At 46.5% G+C, this 27117-nt stretch overlaps 1 protein-coding gene and 1 non-coding gene across 2 annotated transcripts in view; one reads left to right on the top strand and one right to left on the bottom strand.

Annotated features, from left to right (window-relative positions):
- Nucleotides 1-16137, bottom strand: part of CLCN4 (chloride voltage-gated channel 4) — a 64223-nt gene extending 48086 nt beyond the window's left edge. Inside the window, exons 1-3 of the mRNA XM_010966200.3 lie at nt 15924-16137; nt 15606-15677; nt 14180-14442 (exon numbers count right to left, since the gene is read on the bottom strand). The gene's annotated coding sequence lies outside the window, so the exon portion shown is untranslated. The remainder of the gene's footprint in view (nt 1-14179; nt 14443-15605; nt 15678-15923) is intronic.
- Nucleotides 9403-9475, top strand: TRNAT-GGU (transfer RNA threonine (anticodon GGU)). Its single transcript has one exon. It is a non-coding gene; the product is annotated as a tRNA-Thr (tRNA).
- Nucleotides 16138-27117: the final 10980 nt, after the last annotated feature.

Here is a 27117-nt window from a genome sequence, read left to right as displayed (position 1 = left end):
CTCCAACTGATTTCCAACTGTATCTGTGCCTGAGGTCACTGTTTCAGGACCCAGGAAGGTGGCTCTGCTGGTGTGGCATGCCTGAAGTGCATTATTTGGAGCAGGTATTAATCGATGACTCTCAGGAACTGATATATAAATATCCCCACTCTCCTGCCCCTAGAATGGGATCACTTCAAGGCGTGGGTTTTGTACATGTGTAGAAAAGACTTTGCCGCTGCAGGCCAGAGACCACTCTCCTTAGGAAGGCCTGCTGTCGGCCCTTGGCTGGCATCTGGGGACTTGGATACCAGGAGGGTTCACACCGTTCCCAGAACTGGTAAGAATGGCTCATGGTGCCTAAACTGGTTGTCCAAATACTGGGAGTCTGGAATTTTGACATGAGCTGGACAGAGGGTGCCCACAGGACCAACCTCCAATAAAAATCGAGGCACTGAGACTAACAGGCTTCCCGGGTAGACAGTACTTCACCCACGTTGTCTCAACTCATATCAGAAAATTAAGTGCATCCTGTGTAACTCCCCAGGAAGGGGACTCTGGAAGCTGGAGCCTAGTTTCCTCCAGACTTTGCCCCATGTACCTTTTCCTGTTGCTGATTTTACTTTATATCCTTTCATTATAATAAGTCATAGCTGTGAAGACAGCTATACGCTGAGTCCCCTGAGTCCCTCAAGTGAGCCCGGAGGTGATTCAGGGGACCTGTGACACAGCAAGCCCCATTTCCTAGAGTTTCCAATCTTGGAGTTAAGCTCCAGCTATCCACGGGGGGAGCTGCATAAACTGCCCCGCTTCTAACGGGTGCCTTCCTTTCCTGGTCACCCTGCTCCCCCAGGAGTCCCTGCAGTGTCCCCAAAATGCCTTGCACTGGAAGCCTCGTCTCAGGGTCCACTTCTGAGAGAACCCAAACAAAGGCAGTATTGCATTCCATTTTCCATTTCTTCGACCAGTGATGCCTTTGCCTGTGCAAACCCATGAGTGATTTTTTTAATATCAGTATTTTTGTTTTTTCGTTTTATTTTTTCAAATTTATTTTAGGTTTTTTTTTGGGGGGGTTGGTAATTAGGTTTATTTATTTATTTTTTTTAGAGGAGGTACTGGGGAATGAACCCAGGACCTCGTGCATGCTAAGCACGTGCTCTAGCACTCTGAGCTATACCCTCCACCCCATGAGTGATTTTGATGGCCCTGGACAAATGGGCAAAATCTTCATGCCCTGAGGCTAAGTGGAGTTATTAGGAAGGATGCCAAAGCAGGATCCTTCAAAGAAACAAAATGGGGAAGTTGTACTAATGGGCAAAGCAAAGCTTGCCATCCATGTAAGAACTCAGGACAACTCCCTGAGAGGCTTTACTGATGGTAACAGATGACCCGACAAAAACGCCCAAGCTGTGCTGAGACCCCTGGCAATTCCAGGACGGCCTGAGCACCCCTCCCTGTTGTGTTTTAATTACTACTATTTTGAATATCAATCTTATTCATAAACTGCAATAATTCCTTCCAAGCTCGCTTCCTCCTATATTTGACTCCAAGCTCCCTCTCTATGGTCTGGGCCTTTGAGGAAGTGTTTGCTGGGCCTGCCATACAGCGACAACAGCCACTAACCCTAAAGAGCTTAACCCACCGCACACACTAGCTCTCCTCTACAGAAGGCGTTACCCACACTATTTTGATCGAGAGAGAGAAAACTAACTCAGCTCAATGCTTTGGACATCACTGCACAGACACACTCAAAAACATGTGCAAGAAAGACAGCGTATCTGTGCATACACACAGGACACAGAAAACATGTAAACCACATTGGCGTCACGAGACGTGAAAACGACAGGTTGCGACACATTTCCTTGATGCATCGCCTTTCACACCCACCACGGTCCGCAGTTTTATCCTTTGGAGCAACGCAAGTTTGAAAGGCATGACTCGCTTTCCCCTGCTAGGTTTGGGCGGTTTCTTTAACTGCCCAATTCATCTTGATTTTTCCCTTATTACTTTTCACCCGGCCGCCACCCAACCACAGACATTTGACCCAGAATCGCCGGGGCCCGAGGAAGTGGACTTTGGACCTGTCACAGAGGTAAAAGTGCCACAAGCTGGCAGTTCCCTGAGCAGCCCGATGAGCCGACCCCTTCGTCAGCATTTCTTACCCAGACAGAGGAGGTGAAAAACAAATTGGTTTAAAATCCCCTTGCAGCCCTCTCAAGAAATTCATCTGAAATAGAATTCGATTCTCAGCCCAGAATTTTTACCATAGGAAATTCCGCTCTACACAGAGTTAAACTATTATAAATCAACTATACTTCAATCAAAATTAATTAATTATTTTAAATAATAAAATAAAAAATAAAGAAATAAACTATGAGACCACAGTCCCACTGTTACAAGTTGCTCAACACACCCCAAGCACCCAAATAAAGAAATAAATAGAATGAAATCACACCAAGGCGCATCATAGTCAGAACTGTTAAACTTGGTGAAAAGGAGGATATCTTAAAAGCAGCAAGAGAAGAAAGACACGAATGTCCAGAGAAAACGAGGCAACCAGACACCACGACCAGGACGAACAACGTACCACTAGATACGCTGCCAAGGATGAAGTTCACGGACTCAAAGTCACGAGAAAGCCAGACACAGGATTACACGAGTCCATCAAGAAGTCCATCAAAGTTCCAAACGGGCAAGCCAAACGTGTGGACTTACTCAGGGCAGCAGTTACCCTTGGGCTGGGGAGGGACCAGTAAGGACCTGGGCGTGGCTTCTGGCAGCTGGTCACCTTCCGTTTCTTGAGCTGGGCACTGGTTACTCAGGTGCAATCACTTTGTGAAAATGAATCAAGCTGTACACTTACACCTGACGCAGTTTTCTGCACATGTATTTCAACAAAAGGTTTGCTAAGGGCAATTCGAGAGAACCATCAGGGAAAATGAAATCTCACTGCCTCACTATATGAAAGTTTAAATTTTTAGTCAGCATGCTGCAACACTTCTCTGAAGTGCCTGGGAAATACTCTCTTTCTCTTTTAAAATACCTATCGTATCATCGCTTAGGAAAATGATTTCCTGCTGAAATAATTCAGGTCAAAAGTCTGAACCCTCTGACCCTCTGACTGCAAAGGCACTGGGGTTGGCAGGCCCACCGTGACATGGGCTCCAAGCTGCAGCAAGGCAGAGCACGTTTCACTGGTGCAGAGAGGAAAGGGGAGACGCCCCCCCTAGAAAATTACATCCCACGGTTGCGATGCTGGGTGCTCGGAGTGACAGCCAGACATCCAAACCCCATTGGCCGTTTGGGGGCTACTGTAATGAAGTCTCCAAGCTATGAAGATGGACATGGAAGTAGACATTTTCCTGAAATATATGCAGTTGTCAAATTATTTAAAATTAATACACTGAAAGCCATCATCAATACGCCCTAACTTCTAATCAGTAAACTGAACCTTGCACGGAGCACCTCTCCTCCCCAGGGGTGTGTCTAGCCAATGCTATATAACAAATTACCTCGGAACTTAGCGGCTTAAAACAATAAACATATGATCTTCCAGTTTCTATGGGTCAGGAATTGTGGAGCAGCCTAGCTGGGTTTTTTTGGCTCGAGGTCTCTCAGGAGGTTGTGGTCAAGCTGTCAGCCGGGGCTGCGGGCGTCTTAAGGCTGGACGAGGCCAGGAGCACCACCTCCAAGGCGGCTCCCACACGCGGCCTGCAAGTGGGCGATGGCTGTTGGAGCGAGGCCTTGGTCCCATCCATCCTGCACCTCCACAGGACTGCTTATGCGTCCTCCGGACGTGGCAGTTGGCTTCCTCTAGAACAGGTGATGCAGAGGAGCCAGGGGAAGAAGCAGTGTCGTGACCCAGTCTTGGAAGTCACACGCCGTCCCTTCCAGCGCATCCTGCTGGCAGGACAGTCAGCCCTGAGTGGCTCCGCGTGGGAGGGGCTTGCACGTGGGTGTGCATCCAGGAGGGAGAGTCATCCCAGCCCCCACTAGTCAAAGCTTCTCCCCTCACCTCTCCATCTTACCTGAAACCCCACCAACTTCCAATTCATGTCAGATAATGGAGTCTCACTTTTTTAAATGCAGACAGCTTTAGGACGGTGAGGGGCCCTGCTTTGTTCGCCCCTTCTAGCCAACCCTCCAGCCCAACCCCCCCCAAGTGGCACTGACAGTGAGAGGAGCCCCCTGGTAGCCACGTGGCCAGGTACCAAGGGCCACAGGACCATGGGAGTCCCCAAGAGAAGCAAGCTCTGAGCCATGAGACGTGCAGAAAGGGACGTGAGAATGCCTCTGTCAATTTCAAAATGTGCCTGGAGCCGGCAGAGCAGGGGCGCGCCCCTTCCACCTTCCCCTGCTCCTTCCTCCTCGGCTCCCACCCAGCACCCTGCACTCCCCCCGCCCCTTCTGCTCCCACGGGTTCCTCCATGGCTTGGTTCCTTGGCCCCAGGGCTGTGCAGCTCTCTGTCCCCTTTTGGAACACAGCCTGCATCTTGGGAAGGGGATGAGGCCAGCTGCACATGGCCTTGGGTGACACAATGGACTCAGTGTTCTCACATCCCCACCCCACAGGGCAGGAGAGAAGGAGGGGGCCGCAAGGTCTCTGTGTTCCCGGAGCCAAGGGCCAAGGACTGAGAACACCCCCAGAAGGCTCCTTCTCACAACAGTAATAACTAACAGTAACAACTTCGCTGGGTTCGCGTTCTGAGCACCTCACAGGGATTCAGTCTTCAGGGCTCTTGACGCTCTGAACTAAATACTGTCACCCTCGGGCTCACATTACAAACAAGCAAACTGAGGCAGAGGAGAGGCTACGTTTCGAGCCCAAGCCTCACAGACAGCGAGTGAGGAGCCAGACTCCAGCCCGGGCCCCGAGGGCCCTTCTCTTGGCGGGTGAGAGGATCGAACAGGCCTCGTTCCTCTCAGGACCCAAGAGCTACCTGCTTCCACGGAGAGGGCGCTGCTCACCAAGCTTCTCCTCAGCTGTGCAGAAAGAGCTTACAGAAAGGCCTGCGGGGTTCCACTCCTGTGACAGGGAAGGACAAATCCGACTCCATGTTGGATGTGTTCCTTGAGCTCTAACCCTGTGCTCTGCTCCCTGTGCTGAGTCACGCTGGCTCTGCACGTTTTGTAGAAGAATGTTGCCTCGAGCCTGAAATCTACAGGAGAGCCCAGTCTCAAGGCTCTGACCTTTGAACTTTTCCGTTCACACAGAGCTAAAAAGTTGCAGAACAGAGAATAACCTGTGTCTTGTTGGAGGTTGACAGGAACATCATGACCTGACCCACAGGGTCAGCTGCAAGAACAAAGGATTCCGACACCAAGAAGTTTGCACCAACCAACCACACCCCCTCCCCTTTTTAGTATGAAAGCCTGAATTCTGACTTGGGGAAGACGGTTCTCCAGGACATCAGTCCTTCATCTTCTGGGTCTGCCGGCTTTCCAAATAAAGTCATTATTCCTTGCCCCAACCCCTCATCTCCCGATTTATTGGCCCGTTGTGCGGCGAGCAGAATGAGTTTGGACTCGGTAGCACTCAGACCTTCGGGCTGGGTGAAGGCTCGCCTGCCCCAGAAAACACCGCTGTCTTATTTCGTTGCGGCTGCCCGAACAAAGCCCCACAGGCCAGAGGGCTCATGTGGGAGAAACTTCCTGTCTCCCAGGTCTGGAGGCCAGAAGTCTGAGACCAAGGTGACAGCAGGGTTGGTTCCTTAGGGGCTGGGAGGCCCTATCTCCAGATAAGGTCGCTTTCTGAGGCACCAGAGGTTAGGACTTGAATACATGCATTTTTGAGAGACACAATTTCAGCCCAAAATAGCGGCTGAAGACGATGCTGGTGAGAAGTGCCACTCCGTGTCACTCCCTCTCCTGGGACCTCTCCAGACCATTTTCCTCCACAACAATCTATTTCCTGCTTATGTGGGCCACTCCCCTCACGGATGAAAACAAAGCCACAGACACAACTAGCACCTGTGTGAAGGTTAAATGCGGGGAGTCCTCCAGTGCAGCCTTGAGATGTTCTGCCCGGGGTCCTCAGAGCAAGGCCGTGGCGGGGACATGGCCACGGGGTGGCTTAACTATATTCTAGCGTGGTTATCAAAGTGAAGGCTGAAATGTCCATCAATTCATATGTTTTGGGCAAAGGGGGTGCTAGTGGAAGGCACAACTGAGCTAAGAGGAAAAATGACATGTCTGTCATTGTTGTGGTGGCCCCCGTCCTGCTAACCCAACCAGTGCCTTCACGGGTTCCAGTGGACGGGAAAAAATAATCACATTGAGCCATCTCGACCCAGAAGGGAAGCTAAGATCCCAGAAGCGGGTAAGTTCCATCCGCCCCTAGAGACGCGGTACAAAATGCTGGGCGAGCACCAGGGAAGCAGCGTCAGCCTCGAGAAATGAGTCAGCAGGTCCCCAGCCACCAGGGCCAGGAGCAGACTTCTCAAGGGGACCACAAAGAATGCGACGTCTGTGAGCAATGCTCCCTCCAGCCAGACCCCAGACCCACCAGGAGCTGCTGGTGGGAGTGGGGCCGGCAGCATCCTCGGAGGTGGGGGTGGGGGGCGAAGTCGAGGGCCTGGCCCAGCCCTGCAGGGCTCTCTGCGTGCAGGGCTCCAGGAGGTGGTGCGGTCACCTCAACAGGGAAGGCTCTGGTCTCCAACTCACATCAGTTCAACCCACAGCCAGCTCCCTGCTCCGGGCATCCGCACAAGGACTCCCGGGAGAGCAAGCGAGCACCTCCGGAGCAAACCACAGGAAGGAAGGAAATGTGGCAGAGGGATGGTGGCAGTGGACCATGGGTGACCCAGGCTGCCCAGCATGGGGGCCAAGGGGTGGGGAGCCCTCCAGGCAGAGAACAGCCAGGTCACAGTGACAGTGACGAGGGGCGGGCTCAAGGGGCCACAAGAAAGCTCAGGGGACTTCATCCACAACAGGAGGCGGACAGGGAGCCTTTTTAGTGCCAGCTGTGGAACACATATGCCATTGCCTTTGCTGTCCCAGCGAACCACTGCCCATCACGAGTGACACTGTCCTGACACAGGTGCGAGAGGTGATATAGGCGGCTGCCACCTCAAAGCACTGTAATCACACGATCACAATCTGACCTGACCGCCCGTCCTCCTTTGCTAGCCAAGGCACAACATTGCTGCTCAATTAATTAGAGGCACAGTCCTCTAAGTTACAGCTCACTTGGCCACAAATGTCACTGCTCACCTGGCCACTGTCCCGGTCTCCTCGCCAGCGACTCTACTTTCTCTCACCCACGTTCTGTCCCCCTGACAGCAGCGGGAGCTATCCTTTCAAACACAAGTCCCAACAGGTCACTCTCCCACCCAAAGACACCCCACGGCTTGCCATCAAACTTAGAATCGCCCAGGGTTGGTGTCACTTCTGCCAAGTCCCCGTGTGGTCCGCCCTGGCAACCCCCCAGAGCTCCTCTCCCACCACACACTCTCCAGCACATGCCAAATTCCTTGCTATTCATCAGATGCACCTGGCCCTGCCTGGCCTCAGGGCCTTTGCACCCAGGGCCTCAGGGCCTTTGCACAGGCTGTTCCCTCAGCCCTGAGCCCTCCTCTCCCTCGATAATCACATGGCTCCCCCTCTATCCCTGTTCATGTGTGAGCCCTCAGGAAGGCCTCCAAGACTGCCCAGTCTAACCAGCACTCTGAATCCACCGCAGCCCACCCTTTGCCTCTAGCCATATTTAACTCTACAGCACAATCCATCAAATACCATGGAATGTCAGTTCCACCAAGGCACAAACCTTGTCCATTTGGTTCTACAGTACACCCCACTGCCTAGACTGGTATGTCTCAACCGGGGGTAATTCTGCCCACCAGGGAACATCTGCCAATGTCTGGAGTTCAGCTGTCACAACTGGGGGGCGGGGCATCAAGTGGGTGGGGACCAGGGATGCTGCTAAACATGCCACAACGCACAGGACGCCCCACCACAGAGAATCATCCAGCCCAAATGTCCACAGTGTCCAGGTTGAGAAACCCTGGCCTATGCACATTGCAGGGACCCAAAAAATATTGGCTGAACAAAGAAGTAAATGAAGGAGTCAGTGAATGAATGAATATTGAGGCTCATGTCTCAGGGCAATGCCTTTGCAGTTCTTGGGATATTGGGGATCTTTTTTCAGGGTCCTAATAGCTCACTTAATTTTTCATTCAACTAATATTTAATGAGCACCTACTATGCTGTGTGCTCTGTGCTGTGTTTACAGTGGTGAACAAGGCACACACAAGTCCTGCCCTCACAGAGCCTACAGTGGAAAAAAGAACATTCTGTGCAAGGAATCTGAGGACCTGGGTCGTTCCCCAACTCTGTCACTATCAGTCATGTGACCCTGGGCAAGTCACCTGACTTCTCTGGACATCTCTTCGTCATAGGTAAAATATAAGGGTTTCTCTGATTTTGAAGCTAGTTTCCAACATCTAAATTCTAGGCATTAAATTAATCCCAGAGGTCTTTTCCTCTTTGGCATTTTTACATTAGTATAATACCATGAGCACTGATCACAAAAGCTTGAGTCATCCACATGTCCATCAGGAGGGGACTGGTGAAGTAAATTTCCAGACTGTCCCCACTGGAACACACTGTGAGCGAGTTGGTGTAAAACAGCCTCTAAACAACAGTAGGAAGAGAAACGAAGTATATCTCGTGCCTCCATTCTTTCTCTAAAAGTACTTTCACAGAAAAACAGAATGAATGCGTTACTGCTACGTGAAACAACACGGATGAATCTGCTGATCATGCCTAGCGGAAGAAGCCAGTGTAAAAGTGTGCAGATCATAGGACTCCATGTATATGATGTTCAAGAACAGGCAAAAGTAAACTGTGCCAACAGAAATCAGTACGGTGTTGCCTCTGCCAGAGGATTTGGCTAAAGGAGGACAAGACGGGGCCCTCCAGGAGCACCGAGAATGTTCTCTCTTCATTTGTCAAAACCCACTGAACTGATACTAACTACTATATATAAAATAAACAACAAGTTTCTACTGTACAGCACAGGGAACTATATTCAGTATCTTGTAATAACCTTTAATGAAAAAGAATATGAAAATGAATATCTGTATGTACGTGCATGACTGGGACATCGTGCTGTACACCAGACATTGACACATTGCAGCTTCAATTTAAAAAAATATGAGAAGGAATATATGTATGTACATGTGTGACTAAAACATGATGCTGTACACCAGAAATTGATACAACATTGTAAACTGACTATACTTCCATTAAAAAAGAAAAAAAAAGGAAAAACCCAACTGAATTAAGATCCATGCATTTCACTCCATGTAAATTACATACCAATAAAGAAAAAAGAAAAAAGAAAGGGCTCTATACAATCTATAGTTGGGGTATTTGCACAGACACTTCTGAAACAATATATATGAACGTTACCAGTGGGGAAGGGGAGGGAATAGCTCAGTGGTAGAGTGTGTGCTTGGTATGCATGAGGTTCTGGGTTCAATCCCCAGTACCTCCACCAATAAAAAAAATTTTAAATAAAGAAAGAAAAAAAAAAAAAGAAAGTTACCAGTGATGGCCTTTGGAAGGGGGGGTCAGGGGACAATGGAAATGGGACAAAGACTTCGTTTTCTTTGCATAACCTTGATCCTGCTTGAAATTCTCACATCATGCATATATTACTATTTCAAAGAATAACAAGTCATTCAAAAAATACTTATCACGCTCGTAAAGGAAACCCACCCCTGCCCTTAGAAAGGAAAACGTATCTCCGGCCATCCCCTGAAAATATGGTCAAGCAAGGGTTTGATAGTAAGGCCTTTCCCATAGCCAACAAGATAGTCTGCTGACGAGGGAGAGTGTCTTCAACCCCTCATCCTCATCGGCGGAGGGAGCACAGATGAGCCGTCGCCGCCACCTAACCCTCTGGGTCTGGTTCGGGAGGGCGGAGGGACGCAGGGCACGTGGCTAAGCTGGGACCCTCCGGCCAGCAGGTCACAGCTTAGGCCGCAGGTCCGTGCGATCAGGGTAAAAATGCTCCCCCTGGGCTGCACCCCCAGATCTCCTCAATCACAATCCCCCACATGCCCGAGTCTACATATCTTTTCTATCTTCTTTTTAACTTTTAATTGTGCACCTTTTCAAATACACAGAACATTACAGGGAAGAGTCTGATGAACCCCAAAGTCAACAAGTGTTCCTATCTGACTTTATGTGCCTCCTCGCACTCTCCGTTTATCTGAATTAGTTAAAAGTAAATTACTGTGGTTTTCAAAGTGTGGTCTGGAGACACCCTGGGGCCCCCAAGACCCTTTAAGGGGGTCCATGCTGTCAAAAATATTCTTATAATAACCTTAAGTTGTTATTTGTCTTTTTCCATTCTCATTCTCTCATCAGGATACAGTGGAATTTTCCAGAGGCCACATGACATGTGATACTGCAACAAATTGAATGCAGAAGCAGGTTTGAGAATTTATCTGTCTTCTACTCAGCTACACATTAAAGAGATTCCCTAAAAATGTTCAAAAAAAAAAAAACTAACTAAAAGTAACTTATTGCAGGGGTTGGGGTGAGACATTGCTCAGTGGTAGAGCACGTGCTTAGTGTGCATGAGGTCCTGGGTTCAATACCCTGTACCTCCATTAAAAAAAAAAATTGACTTAAAAAAAATTTTTTTAATTTAAAAATAAAACTAACTTTAAGTTATTGCCATCATGACACTTCATCCCTAAATACCTCAGCATGCATCACCAAAAAAATAAGACTCTACTACACACACACACATGTGTTAGTTACCTACTGCTGTGTAACAAATTACCCCAAAACATGGCAGCAGGAAACAAACACATCTCATCTCACCGTTTCTGTGTCAGGAATCAGGAGACTGGCTGAGCTGGGTGCCTACCACACCACAAGACTATTGCATCTAGTAAAATTTACAGTATTCTCCCTGTATCATCTAATAGGCATTCACATAAAAATAAACTAGATGTCCCCAATGCCTATTATAGATGTTTGTTCAGGCCAGGATCCAATCAAGGGCTACAAGTTATATTTGGTTACTGTCATGGACCAAACGTGTCCCCCTAGAATTCATCTGTTGAAATCCTAATCCCCAATGTGATGATGTTAGGAGGTGGGGCCTTTGGGAGGTGATGAGGTCATGAAGGTGGAGCCCTCACGATGGGATTCCTGCCCTTACAAGAAGAGGCCAGAGAGCCAGCTCACCCTCTTCCCGCCAAGTGAGGATACAGGGAGAAGGCAGCTGTCTGCAACCCAGAAGCCAACCACTCTGGCACCCTGATCGCAGACTTCCCTCCTCCAGAAGCATGAGAAACAAATGTCTGATGTTAAGAAGGCACCAAGTCCGTGGTCCTCTCTCTGTCACAGCAGCACGGCTGCCTAGGAGAGCTATTCTGTCTCACTGACCTCATCTGATGGAGAATCCCCCTCCTTGTGAAGTTTCTTTCATGATATTGATACTGATGGCGCAGAGACAGCGCCAGATGGCCCGCCAAGGGTGCCAAGCCATTCTGAGGCGCACGAGAGTGAGGCCTGCTCTAGGGTGGGGACGAGCTGTCTCACCGTCTGTGAGGGCCACATGTAAAGACAATGGTGGGGAAGTGGGCGAAGGAGGCAGCTTGGTTGGGCCTTGGCTTCTGCTCAGTGGCTTTTTCTCACCAAAGGCCAAACCTCCCCCAATTTTTAGTCGCCTGGAAGAGGCAGAAAGAGAGAGAGCTGATGGCAAGGGAACGGCAGGAGGGGAACACTGAAGTCCCAGGCTGTGGGGAGACGAGGATCATTTTTCTGGTCAGTCTAAGCTCCCACCCCACATATACACACACTAAGCATGGCCCACACTTTACAAAGCTGCGGCCATCACTGCCTCTTGTCTCTCAGGAGTTTCCCAGCTTGCCGACCTCCTTACATCCATCTGATCCCCCCAAAGCCAAGGAAGCAGGACCAGCAAGTACCAGAGCCCCATTTTATAGATTCAGCAACAGCTCCAAGAGGCAAATTGATGCAGCCAAAGCCGCCCTCCAAAGTGTTCGAGCCAGACCTTCAGGGGCCAGTCCTGTACTAAAGCTTAAAGCACGTGACGGCCACCACCTGCCAGGTCCAGGCCGGGGCTCTGCGGGCAGCTGGTGCCAGCCTCATCCAGGCCACAGGTCACCACCATCTCCCCGCCACAACGGGTGCCAGCACCCCGAGGTCTCATTCCCTCCTCACAAGCCCCTGACATGGACCCTGCTAGTCCCACTTTCACAGGTAAGGAAAGGGAGTCTGGGCTGCTAGGTCTCCCCCAGGTCCGCACGCTGGTCTCCTGCTGGCATTTCTTCCTCTTTCCCCGACACTCTCCTTTCTGCCCAGCTAGCTGCCAGCTACAACTGGCACCCAAACAGGCCTCCCCTTTTTGACAGAAGCTATTTCTGGAAGCCCACAGCATAAAAAGCCTGCACATTGTGTTTCCCAGTATATACAACATCATGAAAGGGAATCTGATCTCTAACCAAGGGCTCGGTGTCAAACAAATCATAGGAAAATGATTTTTAGGATCCCAGAGCCAGAAGAGCATTTAGAGATCGTCCAAATCGGTGGTTCTCAACCAGCGGCAAGGGGCCCCACGAAGGGACACTTGGCAGTGTCTGGAGACATCGTGGATTGTCATAACTGGCAGTGAGGGGTGCTGCCAACATTCATGGGCAGAGACCACGGATGCAGTTAAACATCTTACAGTGCACAGGACAGCCCCGCCACAGATTGATCCAGCCCCAAATGCCAATAGTGCCAAGGTTGAGAAACCCTGATTCAAACGCCATGATTGCTTTGAGGAAAAGAAAACTGAGGCCCAAAGACACAAAGTGACTTGTCCCAGGTTACACAGTCCCAAAGCCAGAAGCAGAACCAGGTCTCCACTACGTCAGTCTTTATCACCTGCTCTACTGTCTGTGGTTGGGCTAGGGGAGAAGAGAGGGTGCGGACCCGAGGATCTTAACTCTTACAGCCAACCTGAACCCAACCTGAAGAAAACTGCAGTAAACGAATTACTGAATTACTGCAGCAACCCATCAGGGTGTCCAGACTCTGAAAGAAATGCCTTCTTTAATTATCAACTAAAATAACACTGCTTTATGGGTCCTTCAACAGTTGCTGATGTGTCGAATTATTTACGGCACGAGTTCCAATACAATTTACTGACACTACCGCTTCCAGAGGGGTCCTGTTTTACAGGAAAGAATGCCACATTCTCCTCCTAAGGGTGTCCACACATCCTGGCCACGGGTTGTGGGCGAACCAGAGAAGGAAGTGTAAACACAGGTCGGAACTCTCAAAAGAGTCCATTAAAATCCCAGCCCCTGCCCTGCTAAAACTGAAAAGTCACCTGACCCCCCCCTCCTCCATCTGCCGCTGAGTCAGCAAGCCCCTTCTTTCCGCAAGTGAATTAGCCAGCAAGGGAATGAAGGAGACACTGGGAATGCATAGGTTTTGCTGTTCATCTCCACCTCCATCCCTTTCTCAAGACCATTTTGTTCTTAAGAGATGTAGCTGATTGGTGCTGTCTTACATGTGCATGTTATCTTTGGAGGCTTTATTTTATTACATGTATTGTATTGCATACTTTTATTTTTAAATCCACCTAAAACACCCGGAGGGGGAGAAAAAACACATTTCTGACATAGCCCCGTTAAATGCTGGAACCTTGCAAAAATATGCAAAACAATTTTGACTGCACATCTAGCTCTTATTTTGCAAACCAAGAAGTTTTCCATTTCATTTCAAGCAAAGCAGCCTTTGCTTTGAAAGAAATCAGGCTAAATACTGAGGACAAACCCCTGTAAGGAGAATTAGTAAATGTGTCCGTATTTAAGGACAATGACAGTTGGTAAACAGTTAATAGTTACCTGACAAGCCCCTCTCTCTCCTTATAATGCATGTATTGTGATCATTCCGGATTTTTTTTCCCACCTGTGCAGGAAGCCCAGGTCTTCCTGTCTGGCCCCTGCCCACTTTCCCGGGATGGGCATGCCAAGACCCAAGTCACGGGTAAGCCCTTAACAGCCGTGCTCCTCACCCCGCCTCGGCCGCCCCCCCCCCCCCGCCCCGGCCCCCTGCCGCCTGGAGCATGTGGCGGCCACAGCAGCCAGAGACCTCACTTTTGCTTCCTGGGGCGCCGACGGGCTGCAGGCCGGCGGGCAGGAGCTCCGCCTGCAGAGTCCCTTACCTGCAGTGCCGCATGGCGCAGCCCGGCCGCCCACCTGCACAGCATCCTAGAGCATCCTTTCTTCAGCGCGACGGCTGCGAGCGCGGTGACGTCACCGGGAGGCGGGCACCACGCCGCCACGTGACGCCCTCGGGGTGAGGAGGGGGGTGGTGGGAAGACCCTGGAAGTCCCTGGAGGTGAGGAGCCAGTGGTCGGAAGCCCGGCTCTGGCCGCTTCTCAGGGAGGTTTATTTGATGTGGGTAGCTTCCCTCGCCTTTCACCAACTGTGTGAAACAAACAGCACACGAAGGAAAGACCCAAATGACTCCAGGCTCCACGCAGGCAGGTAATAGGATTTCAAACGAGCTGGCAATAAGGGGATTAGTAATGAAAGGAAACAATTTAGTGGGGTTTTTTAAAATCTTTATCAAATGCAATGGAGAAATAAATAAATATATTTTGTGCAAATCAAAAATATAGAGTGCGTATACATACTTTGCGTAGAAGGTCAGTGTTTCAAATTGTGCATCAAATACGATATCAATCAAATACGTTCATTTGAAGCCTATTCACTGTGGAATTGTATACTAATTGCACTGATGGATAATGCTTTAATTACTCTCAATAGCTACATTCCAATATTAACGTGTGTTTGCCAAAGAAAAAAATAGTGACACCACATATTGATACTACTTATTAAACATTTGATTATTTAAAATAAAGTGCTGTTGCATGAGCATAGTTGTTCTGTTTTCTTAAATCTTCTGGCAAAGAATTTGATCTCTCAGACATGAAAGTTAATTCACAATAACTCATTATTTCACATTTTCTAATTTTTATCATATTCTGTGAAGTGAGTCATTTTACTATTACAGAAAACATGTACAATGTCAACATTTCTCATTCACAACTGAAACACCCTTCCTTGGAAAGCCTTAGAAAATTCCAACTGTGATCATTTCATAAATTTGAAATGGCGTATTTCAAACTTAATCAATGAACATACCAACTTTCTTGCCAAACTACATAAACGTTTCTGAAATGTGAAAGGGCAAAAGCAGGAACTGTTTTTATTTGTATTCCATTTTCATATAGATTAGTTGACTTCGTTTGAGTTTAAATTACAATTTTAACATTCCTTTTGCTCCCGCCCCTGAAAGAGATGTGAAATAGATTGTTTCACAAGCAGGCCAGGGTTACTGACTTGCTATTTATTCCGGCAGCTTTCATGTCCTTCTATATTTAACCCGGGCCCTTTCACCACCATTCCCCCCAGATTAACCAAATTTCTGTTCAGAAGGTCAGTCTCTAATTTGGGGATAAATAACGGCCCTTGCCTCTCATAGCGATCGGTTATTTTCAACTCGATTTTAAAAATCAACAAAGTGGCCGTGTGATATGCAAGGTCCCTGCTCTCATTTATTTTTCTGAGTGATAAGCAACTTACCTTTTGCTTTCAGGTTCCTGAGATATAAAATTAAAATGCTACCGAAATCCCCTGCTCCAGTGGGTTGAGAGGCTGATAGAGACAGAAGTGGACAAGTTCATTTTCCTACCAGAGGCAAATGTCGATTTCAGCCTCAGGCGCCCAGGGCGGGCCCCACCCCCAACCCCGCTACTCCCCCACCCCCGCCCCCGCCCCCGCCCCACCCAAGTGCCAGGCTGGGAGCATCACGTGCTCCGCCCAGCCACTCAGCCCTGCCCAGCCGGCTGGGTCAGCTGTGGGATCTGGAGGCTGGCCCTGCCAATCTCGTTCGCCTCCTACCGTCGGTGCCTTCGTGTCCAGAGAAAACTCGGCGTCCCTGACACAGGGCTCGCTGCCCGCTGGGGCTGGGCTGCGCGGGCTACAGTGGTGGGAGTTCCAGGAATCAGTGGGAGGTGGGGAGGCAGGTGGTCTATAAAATGCCCTCCGGAGGTCTGCAGTGTCTTGCCCTGTGTTCTGGCTTGGCGGAAATGGCTTCGCGGAAGTGACTAAAGTAAAGGCACCTGACTCGTCATGGGGCGATTTTTTTGCCGGTAGGTTAGTTTCACCTCCTCTTCTCCAGGTGACTGTTCAAGTATTAACAACGGTAAGGAAACCGGCAATTCTGAAAAGGCCTAGAACTGGGGGGTCGCAGTTTTCAAGAGAATGAGATCCCTTGCAACATCCTCCACCCCCGCCTATAAAATTGTCATTTTGGCAAAGACTTAAAAAAAAAAGAAAAACAGATACCACCCATAAGAATGTAAATTGAGCAATCTTCCTGGTGGGCTGTTTAGCAATTCCTATGAAAATCCTTACGAATATGCGCAGGTTGAAAAATACTGTGGGCTGGACAGCTATTGGAATCCTTTGCTCTGGGAACTAGCCCCAGGGGGAAAAAAGGAAGGGAATGGAAAAAATCATGAAAGGAAAAACTGCGGCACTATTATTTATGACCTCAAAGCACCAGAAGCAAGTTAAAGTTTGCAAAAACAGAGGATGGGTGGAATTATAAAACATCGGTACAATGGAAGGGTGAAAATTGATACGGTGGCCGACGCTTTTTGACATGTAAAGACATTTACAGTGTATTAGATGAAAAAAGTAAGTAAGTGCCAAAGCATCATGTGCTGAATGATCCAATTAAGGTATGTAGGTGCCACCCCACAATATGCCACTCAGCATATTGATGATTTTGAATTAAAGTTACTTAAGAAACAGCCTGTAGAAGAAGGAGGCTTTGGCCTTCCTTGGTCCCCCCAAAAGCATGTGAAGGTACCCTCCCTGGACCAGATGGATAAAAGACATCCTTTTAGCCAGAGACAGGGAATTCACCGCCTGGAAGGCTGTATAAACAAAACTTGTTACTTCACTGATTTGCTAGCCCAAGCCCAAACCCCTTATTTCACCAATTCCTCACAGATTTATTCTTTCCTTGTCGAGAAGGTATAAAAGCTGCCTGCTTTGGTGACTTTCTGGCATCTCATAATTCTAGGGATGTCCGTACTGTAGGAAATTAAAATTACTTCTCTCTTGTTTATCCATTTTATGTCAATTTAATTATTAAACCAGTCAAAAGACCCAAAAGGGAAGAAGGGGAAATGTTTGCCACCCCTACAGTTAATCTATTTATTATGCAGACACCTTTCCACATGAACATAGTAAACAATTAGGAAGCAAATTCACTGAAGTATCAAACTTGGGATTTCACTCATTAGCAGGGTTAAGGGTGTTTCTCATTTTCTTTTTAGTTTAGCTACCTTTTCTAATTTATCTATGATGAACATGTATTGCTTTTGTAACAAGAAATAGTTATTGCTTGTTTTTTTAAAAAGCACCATAGTAGTAGACACGATCATGGAATATATACTTTTAAACGCAGATTTCATTACTTGAAGTTTCTCAAATCTTAACCGCAGAGCCCCGGGAGAACATTTCCTCGTCATTCTAGGTCGTTCTATTCATAAAGATCTTCAGGAAAGAAGTAGCCCAGAACTGGTGTTACTGTTTACCGTTAACTTGTGTTAATGTTCATCTCAATTTGTCTTCCATTTAAATTCACTTCTTATTCTGCTCTGTGTGAAGACAGAAAGCCGTTAACCATCCTTCCCGAAAATAGTCCTTGAATACTTACGACCTTTGAGCTTTAATGTCTCCATACTGGCACCTTCTCCTTTCTTCACAAATTTCTACTATTTTCCCCTCCTATCTGCTGCTGGTAAGTTTGGCAATGTCTGGGGACATTTTTTGGCTGCCACAACTCAGGGAGGGGGTGCTCCTGGCATCTGGTGGGTGGAGACCAGGAACGCTGCTCACCGGCCTGCAGTGCACAGCGCAGCCTCGCAACAGAGAATGTTCCAGCCAATAACATCACTGGTGCCAAAGCAGAGAAACCCTGCTTTAGCTTTACTTACAAAGTATAATTTGATGCCGCAAAACATTCCATTTCTAAGCCATTTTTAAAAGTTCACCATTGTATAAGACGCTGGAAGCTCTGCTTCATTATAATCCCTTCAATGTGGTACCGCTGGCAGGTGGGAAGTATAACTTGTATATTCGTAGTTTCAGAATTGATGCACAGGAAACTGCAAAGCGTGGTTCTCTCTGGGGAGGGGACGCCATGGGCAGGGACAAAAAAACTGGAAACACATTACATGGTAAAAAAAAAAAAATTCAAGCCCCCTTATACCCATGCTGCAAATGTCCGGTGTATGGGCACCGCCCTCTGCAGTGGCATTTGGTTCCGGCAGCAGCCTTCTGGCAAGGGGAGGGCAAGTATGCTCGGCCCCATTTCACAGACAGCCCTGACATCAGTCTCCCACTCCCTGGGGCTGGAGTCCTCTGTCGGGTGCCCCGGCTTCCCACCCTGGCACCGCCCTAGCTCCCTGGGACCCTCCACATAGCACTGTCCAGGGTGCACCAAATCATTTGTTCCCATTCACCCCCGAGCTCCTGGATTTACCCATCTCTGAAAGCCCAGTGTCAGAACCGTCTCTGAGGTCCGGTGTTACACCAGAACCAACACTGTCTCCAAATGGTCTCATGCACCATCTTCAAGTATTACATGACCATGTGACACTATTACTGTCTGTGCTATGTCCCAAGTTTCTGCAAGCCTCGATGTTCCCTTCTGCAAAGTGGGGAGCAGTAGTGGTAATAATAGTATCCGCCACCTAGGAACGTTGTAAGGCTTCAGGGAGGGATTCAGAAAGAGCCAGCAGTGCCTTGCAGAGCCTTACTGGAGCCTGAGACACAAGGAAAAATGGGTCCCCCTTTATATGCTTATCAAAATATCCTTCCATATTTTGAGCCAAGTGGAAAAAGTTAATAAAGACTCACAATCACACACAAAAGTATACAGAAAGCCCCACGTGGCCCAATTTATTTGCATACCATTGTCAACCCACAAAAACCCGCCCATGGGGACCAGCAGGGCATGTAACCCCCGGCCAGCTGGAAATGACTACTCCTCTCACACAGTAATGCAGGGTCGTCAAAGAAACAATAACCTGTTTTTATTGCAAAATGTGACATTTGGCTCATTGTGAATTTTTGCATTAATTTTGATTTTAATAAATAATATATTATCTTGATGAGTGATTTTTTTTGGTGCTCACTTAAATCTTGTACCCAAAGCAGGGACCTTCCTCACCTCCTCCAAATTCCAACCCTGAGTATCTGGTAAATGGTACTATAAGCTGTGTGTCTGATAAAACCTGGAGGTGAGGACCCTCATTCATCTGTCCTGAGTTCACGCACATCCAGACACATGGTCCAAATGAGTATGCTTTCCCCCACACCTAGTGTGGAGCGGTACGTGTGACCAACCCATAAAAGTTTTGGGGAATCAGTGAACGAGGTAGACTATTAGAAGATGCCATGCCGCCTTCCCCAGGCACTCTGAGCCATGGTCCTCACGATGAACATCAGAAAGCTGCAAACATGGACGACTTTCCCCTGTTTGTTTGTTGTGACAACAGCTTTGAAAGCCCTCTGCAGTTTCCCGGGGAGTTGTCAAGGACATTGTCTTTCTAAGAAGCCTGAGAGAAGATCCTGTGTAGCACTAAGAGAATCCTTGCTTCCCCTGGAAAACTGTTTTCCTGTCTGATAAGCGTCTCCTTTTTCTCTTTGGATGCCAGGAAACTCAGATTGTGCCAAGGCAGTTCAGTAGGCCAATCTCCTCAAACTGGCATAAGCACAGTGGTGTGCTGATCAAGGTTCAAAACCCAGCTCTCCAAGGGTGGGGGTTGGTGGGGGTGGATGGGGGTGGAACCTTGATTTGTAGCCTTTGCAGGTTACCATGGTGTAAATTCTCTCACCACAGCTGGCTTCAAACTACTGAGCCTGTAATTGGAAAGGAGAATGGTATCTCCACGGTACCCAGGCAATCGAGGTAAACGGTCTTCTTGCGCCTGAACAAGGGACAGCTTTTCTCACCCAGGACCTGGCCTTTGAGAAAAGCTGTCTATTGTCCAGGTGCTTTGGATTGGGAAAAAAAATTTTATTGAAGTATAGTCGGTTTACAATGTTGTGTCAATTTCGAGTGCAGCATAGTGATTCCATTAATGTTATGGATTGGAAATTTGATTTTTGTAAAACTGCACTGGTTCAATATGGTAGCCATTAGCCACAAGTTGCTATGTATGTTTAAGTTAATTTAAATTAATAAAATTTAAACTTCACAAGGCTGTATCAAATTACCCAGGGCATTTTTCACAGAACTAGAACAAAGAATCCTAAAACTTATATGGAATCATGAAAGACCCAGAATTGCCAAGTCAATATTGAAGAAAATGAATGAAGCTGAAGGAATAACCCTCCCAGACTTCAGACAATACTACAGAGCTACAGTAATCAAAACACTGTGGTACTGGCATAGAAACAGACATATGGATCAATGGAACAGAATAGAGAGCCCAGAAATAAACCCACAGAGTTACAGTCAATTAATCTTCGACAAAGGAGGCAAGAATGTACAATGGAGAAAAGACAGTCTCTTCAGCAAGTGGTGTTGGGAAAACTGGACAGCCACATGTACGTCAATGAAGTGGGAACACTCTCTCACACTATACACAAAAATAAACTCAAAATGGACCAAAGACTTAAATATAAGGCAAGACATGGTATACCTAGAAGAAAACATAGGCAAAACATTCTCTGACATAAATCTTAACAATGTTCTCCTAGGGCAGTCTACCCAGGCAATAGAAATAAGAGCAAAAATAAACAAATGGGACCTAATTAAACTTACAAGCTTTTGCACACTACAGGAAACCATAAGCAAAACAAAACGACAACCTACGGACTGGGAGAAAATATTTGAAAATGACGTGACTGACAAAGGCTTAATTTCCAGAATATATAAACAGCTTATATAACTGAATAACCAAAAAAAAAAAAAAAAAAAACCAACCCAATCCAAAAATGGGCAGAAGTTCCAAGCAGTTCTCCAAGAAAGAAATACAAATGATCAACAGGCACATGAAAAAATGCTCAATATCACTAATTATCAGAGAATTGCAAATCAAAACTTCAATGAGGTATCACTTCACACCAATCAGAATGGCCATCATTCAAAGATCTACAAATGACAAATGCTGGAGAGGCTGTGGAGAAAAGGGAACCCTCCTACACTGCTGGTGGGAATGCAGGTTGGTGCAGCCACTGTGGAAAACAGTATGAAGATTCCTCAAAAAACTAAAAATAGACTTACCATATGATCCAGCAATCCCTCTCCAGGGCATATATATATCCAGAGGGAACTCTAATGAGAAAAGACACATGCACCCCAAAGTTCATAGCAGCACTATTTACTATTGCCAAGACATGGAAACAACCTAAATGTCCATCGACAGGTGACTGGATAAAGAAGCTGTGGTATATTTATACAATGGGATACTACTTAGCCATAAAAAAGAATAAAATAATGCCATTTGCAGCAACATGGATGGACCTGGAGATTGTCATTCCGAGTGAAGTAAGCCAGAAAGAGAAAGAAAAATATCATATGATATCACTCATATGTGGAATCTAAAAAAAGAAAAAAAGAAAAAAAAGGATACTATGAACTTATCCATAAAACAGAAATAGACTCGCAGACATAGTAAACAATTTTATGGTTACCAGAGCAAGTGGGTGAGAAGGGATAAATTTGGGAGTCTGGGATTTACAAATGTTAGCCACTATATATAAAAATAGATTAAAAAAAAAAAACCCAAGTTTCTGCTGTATAGCACAGGGAACTATATTCAATATCTTGTAATAACCTTTAATGAAAGAGAATATGAAAATTTATGTATGTATGTATATGCATGACTGGGACACTGTGCTGCACACCATTGTAACTGACTGTATTTCAATAATTACTTACTTACTTAGTTAATTAATTAAATTCACAAGGCTGAAGTATTAGGGCTCTTCTGCTCTGGCTCTATGATTTTTTTTAAATGCAGTTTCATATATTCGTATAATATACATATATATTTATATGTTGTATATATAAATAAACATTTTAAGTGTAGAAAAAAACAATTCAATTCCTCAGTCACACTAGCCACATGTCAAGTGCTTGACAGCCACATGGGGCTGGTGGCTACAATATTTTAGTGTGGATATAAAATAATACCATTATCACAGATAGTTAATTCTATCAGGTAGTGCTGTGAAGCACTTTTTTTAAACTAATTCCATTGCAATAAAACAATTTGTGTTTATTACCCAGGGGATTGTGCCTGTAATTGCAGAGTAGGAAAGGCAATCTGGCCAGAGTGTCTGTCGATGGGGAGGACGGAAAAGCACTGATTCCAGAAGGCTGTGTGCCTCTGGCCACAGGTTCCAGGCAAGATGTTTCCAAATGCCACAAAATGTGCAGCCTTTGCCTTTGGACATCACCAGAGGCCCGCAAATCTTGTTCTAAAGTGAGAGGGGAGTGTCTGATCACTAGTTTCAAAGCAAAAATTGAGATGCCTGACAAGAGTGCACATGTATCAGAATAAAAGAAAAGTCCCTTCAGAGGTGCACACCTCTATGGCCAGCTGAATAACGAGCCTCGCCCTGAATGATGTTCACAGACTAACTCCCAGAACCTGCGAACATGTTACCTTACTTGGCAAAAGGGACGTTGCAGCTGTGATGAGGTGAAGGCTCCTGAGATGGGGAGATGGTTCTGGGTTGTCTGGGTGGGCCCAGTGCGATCACGAGTGTCCTTATAAGAGAGAAGGCAGGAGGGTCAGTGTCAGAGAAGATGTGACAATAGAAACAGAAATCAGAGAGACAGAGGTTTGAAGATACTATTCCGCTCATCTCAAGGATGTGTTACTGAGTCCAAGCCCATACTGCTCACTGCAGGACAGGCCAGTAAGTCAAAAGATGAGTTGTTGGAGCAAGGAATAGCAACTTTATCCCAAAAGCCAGCAGACTGCGAAGATGGTGGACTAGTGTCCCAAAGAACCATTTTACCCAAGATAGAGTTCAGGCTTCTTTTATACTAACAGGGGAGGGGGTGTGGTTGGTTGTTACTAACTTCTTGGTATAGGAATCCTTTGTTCTAGCAGCTGTCCACGTAGTTCAGGTCGCGATGTTCCTATAAACCTCCAACAAGACACATGTTTTTCTCTGTTCTGCAACTTTTTGTCTCTGTATGAATGAAGAAGTGTTACACCTTAAAAGGTCAGAGCCTTGAGAATGGGCTCTCCTGTCTAGTTCAGGCTCTAGGCAACATTTTTAGCTTACAGCAAAAGCAACAGAATACAAAGGTTAAAGTAAAAGAAACAGATCCAATGTGGAGTTGGATTTGTTCTTTCTTCTTAGACATGGAGGAAGGGGCCATACGCCAACAAATGTAAGCAGCCTCTGGAAGCTGGAAAAAGCAAGGAAAAATATTCTCCCTTAGAGCCTCCAGAATGAACACAGCCCTACTGATACCTTTATTTCAGTCCAGTGAGAGCCATTTTAGACTTCTGACCTCCAGAGCTGTAAGGGCATAAATCTGTGTTGTCTTAAGCCACTAGCTTTGTGGTCCCCGGTTACGCAGCAGCGGCGCCTACTGGAGACTTGCCTCGTTGACTCACCCGGTTCATGCAGCCGGAGCGCCAGGCGCACCCGCAGCGCAACGCCTGAGGGCCGGCAACACTTTGGAGCGACCTGGTGCCTCTCCCCTTGGAGCTTACAGTCCTTGGGGACAAAGACAGGAAAGGAGCCTTTCCAATTGTCAGTGGGCAGTGCTCTAACGAGAGCAGTGCTAGGTGATGTGGAAACACTGTTATGGGCAAAACTGTATCCCCCTAAATTCTCACGTTGAAGCCCCAACTCCCAGTACCTCAGAATGTGACTGTATTTGAAGCGAAGGGCTTTAGAAGAGGTGATTAAGTTAAAATGAGGTCATTAGGGTGGGGCCCTAATCTGACTGGTGCTCTTATAAGACCAGGACGAGACCCCAGGGGTGCAGGCACAGACGATGACCCTGTGAAGAGGGAGTAAGAAGGTGGCCGTCTGCAAGCCAAGGAGGGAGGCCTCAGAAGAACCCAATCCTGCTGGCGCCTTGACCTTGGACTTCCAGTCTTGAGAACCGTGAGAAAATACATTTTTGTTGTGTAAGCCGCCCAGTCTGGTGTTTTGTTAGGGCAGCCTGAGCTGACTAGTAGACACAATTAAGGAGAGGGGCCAAATGTATTCAGGGGTGGAGCGCACTTTCCACCGCCTTGAGAAAGTAACTCTAAGCCTATTGAAGGGCGAGTGGGACTTAGCACAAACTGGGGGACATGGGGGGGGGCCCGAGGGAGGGAGAAGGTGCCCAGAGGTCCAGGAGGGGTTACTTGATGCTACAGTAACTGAGGCGAGTTTGATTTGGCCACAGTAGTGGGGTTTTTTTAATTCTTTGAAAAGAGAGAATAAGAAACATGCTAGAAAGATGTGCTGACAAAATAGGGGAAAAATGTAATCTGAAGAGTTTAGAGTAAAATGAAAAAATGAGAAAATAATATGTGAGAGAATAACATAAACGGGAAATAGAAAAACTCAGAAATGAGGCAGAAGGGCTCAGAAAGGAATGAAAACGAAGACAAAGAACAGAAGGAACACAAGAGGGCGAACGTGCTGAAGAGCACCTTTGAATATTAAAAGGTGAAAAGAACGGATTAAAAACTAAAAAGAAATGAGGGGCTGAAAAGGTTCTGAGGGAAAGTGACAAAAATAAAATATAGGCAAAGAAGTGCAAACATCCATGTAACAGGAGAACCCAAGGAAGAAAAATGAAAGCAGTAGACTGGACAGATAGCAGGAAGTGTAATTACAGAACACTGTCATCAAATAAAGTCATGAAACTACCCGAAAGGGCACACTGAAAACTGAGCAACTTACTACAAATGGCCAACATGAAGGTGTGTGCTGGTAAAGATGTTGGCTTAAAATAAGAAAAATCCTTTGAGTATCCATGAAAAAGACTAAGTCACTTAGATGAAAATGAACGTCAGTTTGTCATGAAACTTTGAGTGCATCACTTCACGGCAGAAGACAAGGGAGGAGCAGAGTTAAGATACCTGAGGAAGAAAAATGGGAGGCAGGGAGTTTACACCCAGCCAACCTGACTCTCAGGTACAAAGGCAACAGACACACTGTTATCAACACGCAAGAACTTGGAGAATATTGTTCCCACAGCCCTTCTAGAAGAATCGACTCAGAACAAGCTGCAGACCACCAGAATGAGGACAGCGAACAATCAGGGGACTGCTGGTGGGCAACAGACACATATATGCATTTACCTTTAGAACTATGACAGGATAATGGTTATACAAGACATGAGAGAGGATACAGGGGTCAGAGATGCCCTGACAGTGAGGATACACGCGGTGATCAGAAAATGGGGTGAGGCGGGGAAGGATTAGAAAAAGGAGACTGAGCTTGTCCATGGGCTTCTACTTATGCTTCTTCAGATTAGATCCAGGGGCGAGGGAGAAGGGGGTTACTTGCTCTTTTCAATATCGCTCATAGTACGGAACCAACAGACATCAACCAAAGAGAGGAAACTAAAAAGAACATATAATGATATTAATATAAGGTAGCCATTAGAATAAAATGCAGACCTTTCTGAATACTGCACACATACATACATATTTGTATGCATACACACATATACAAACAGGCACACACATAGGCACACGCATACAGAAAGGAAAGAGAAGGGCTACAAAGTGAAAATTACATCCATTCATTTGAATACATATGAAAGTGACAGAGATGAGCCCACAGGTAGCGATAATGTTCATCAATGTAAAATGTTAAAAGAAAACATTTTTAGAATATCTAGCAAACCAAAATATAACATTAATCTGTGTAGAAACAGATGTAGCTAAGACAAAAAGACTGAAAATAAATGATTTACAAAGATACACAAGAAAAACACAAATGCAGTGAAAGTAGCCATCACATTTTTACTATCTGATACGGAAGAATTCCCAGCAAAAGGCATTTCAGAAAGATGAAGAAGCAGGGGTGGGACTAGCTCAGTGGCAGAGTGCATGTTTAGCATGCACAGGGGGGTCCTGGGTTTAGTTCCCAGTATCTCCATTAAAAAAAGAAGAAAAGCCAAAGAAGGCCACTTTACGGTGTGCAAGGCTACGAAGAACAATTGACAAGTTAAGAGTCATTAATGTTTATATGTCTAATAAGACGGCAACAGCTTTCAAAAGTGGAAACTACCAGTGATGTGACTGATGTGTGGGAAAACACAAACACTCAGACACGTTGTCAGTACACCCAGGACAGCTCAAGGACACAGGGCCTGAGGAGACACACAGAAAACCTAGACATGGTCCATAATTAATAAAACAGAGCTTGGGTGGGTGTTCTGTACGTACAGTAGGCTGAATAACATCCCTCCCAAATTCCTGTCCACCAGAACCTCAGAATATGACCTTATTTGGAAATAGTATCTTTGCAGATGTAATTATTTAAGGATCTTAGAGATGAAATTTATGGTGGGCCATAAATCCGATGACTGGTGTCTTCTAAAGAGACAGATGAGGAATATTTGGAAACAGAGAGACATGAAGAAGGCCACAAGAAGACAGAGGCAGAGCTTGGAGTGATGGGGCCACAAGCCAAGGAATGCTTGGAACCATGAGAAGCTGGAAGAGGCAAGGGAGGACCCTCTGCTAGGACCTTTGGAGGGAGCACTGCCCTGCCAACACCTTAATTTCAGACTTCTGGCCTCCAAAACTGTGAGAGAAGAAAACTTCTGCTATGCATGCATGTATGTATGTATGCATGTATGTATGTATGAATCAATTTCTGAACCTTAGTTATGCAAAAAGTGCCTGCTTTCCACAGAACATTTACAAAAAGGCCACAAAGAAAACCTCAATAGACTCCAAAGAATAAAAATAACACAAACAGGATTTTCTATTTTGTAAATGAAAGTAGAAATTAATAACAAAAATTTGCAAAAAGTTTTACATCTGTAAAAAGTTTTTAAAGACACGTTAATAAATACCTCTTGCAT

This window comes from Camelus bactrianus, chromosome X, assembly GCF_048773025.1.
Source record: "Camelus bactrianus isolate YW-2024 breed Bactrian camel chromosome X, ASM4877302v1, whole genome shotgun sequence".
NCBI lineage: Eukaryota > Metazoa > Chordata > Mammalia > Artiodactyla > Camelidae > Camelus > Camelus bactrianus.
The sequence above is the reverse complement of the archived record's forward strand: the minus strand, read 5'-3'. Positions and strand labels throughout refer to the sequence as shown.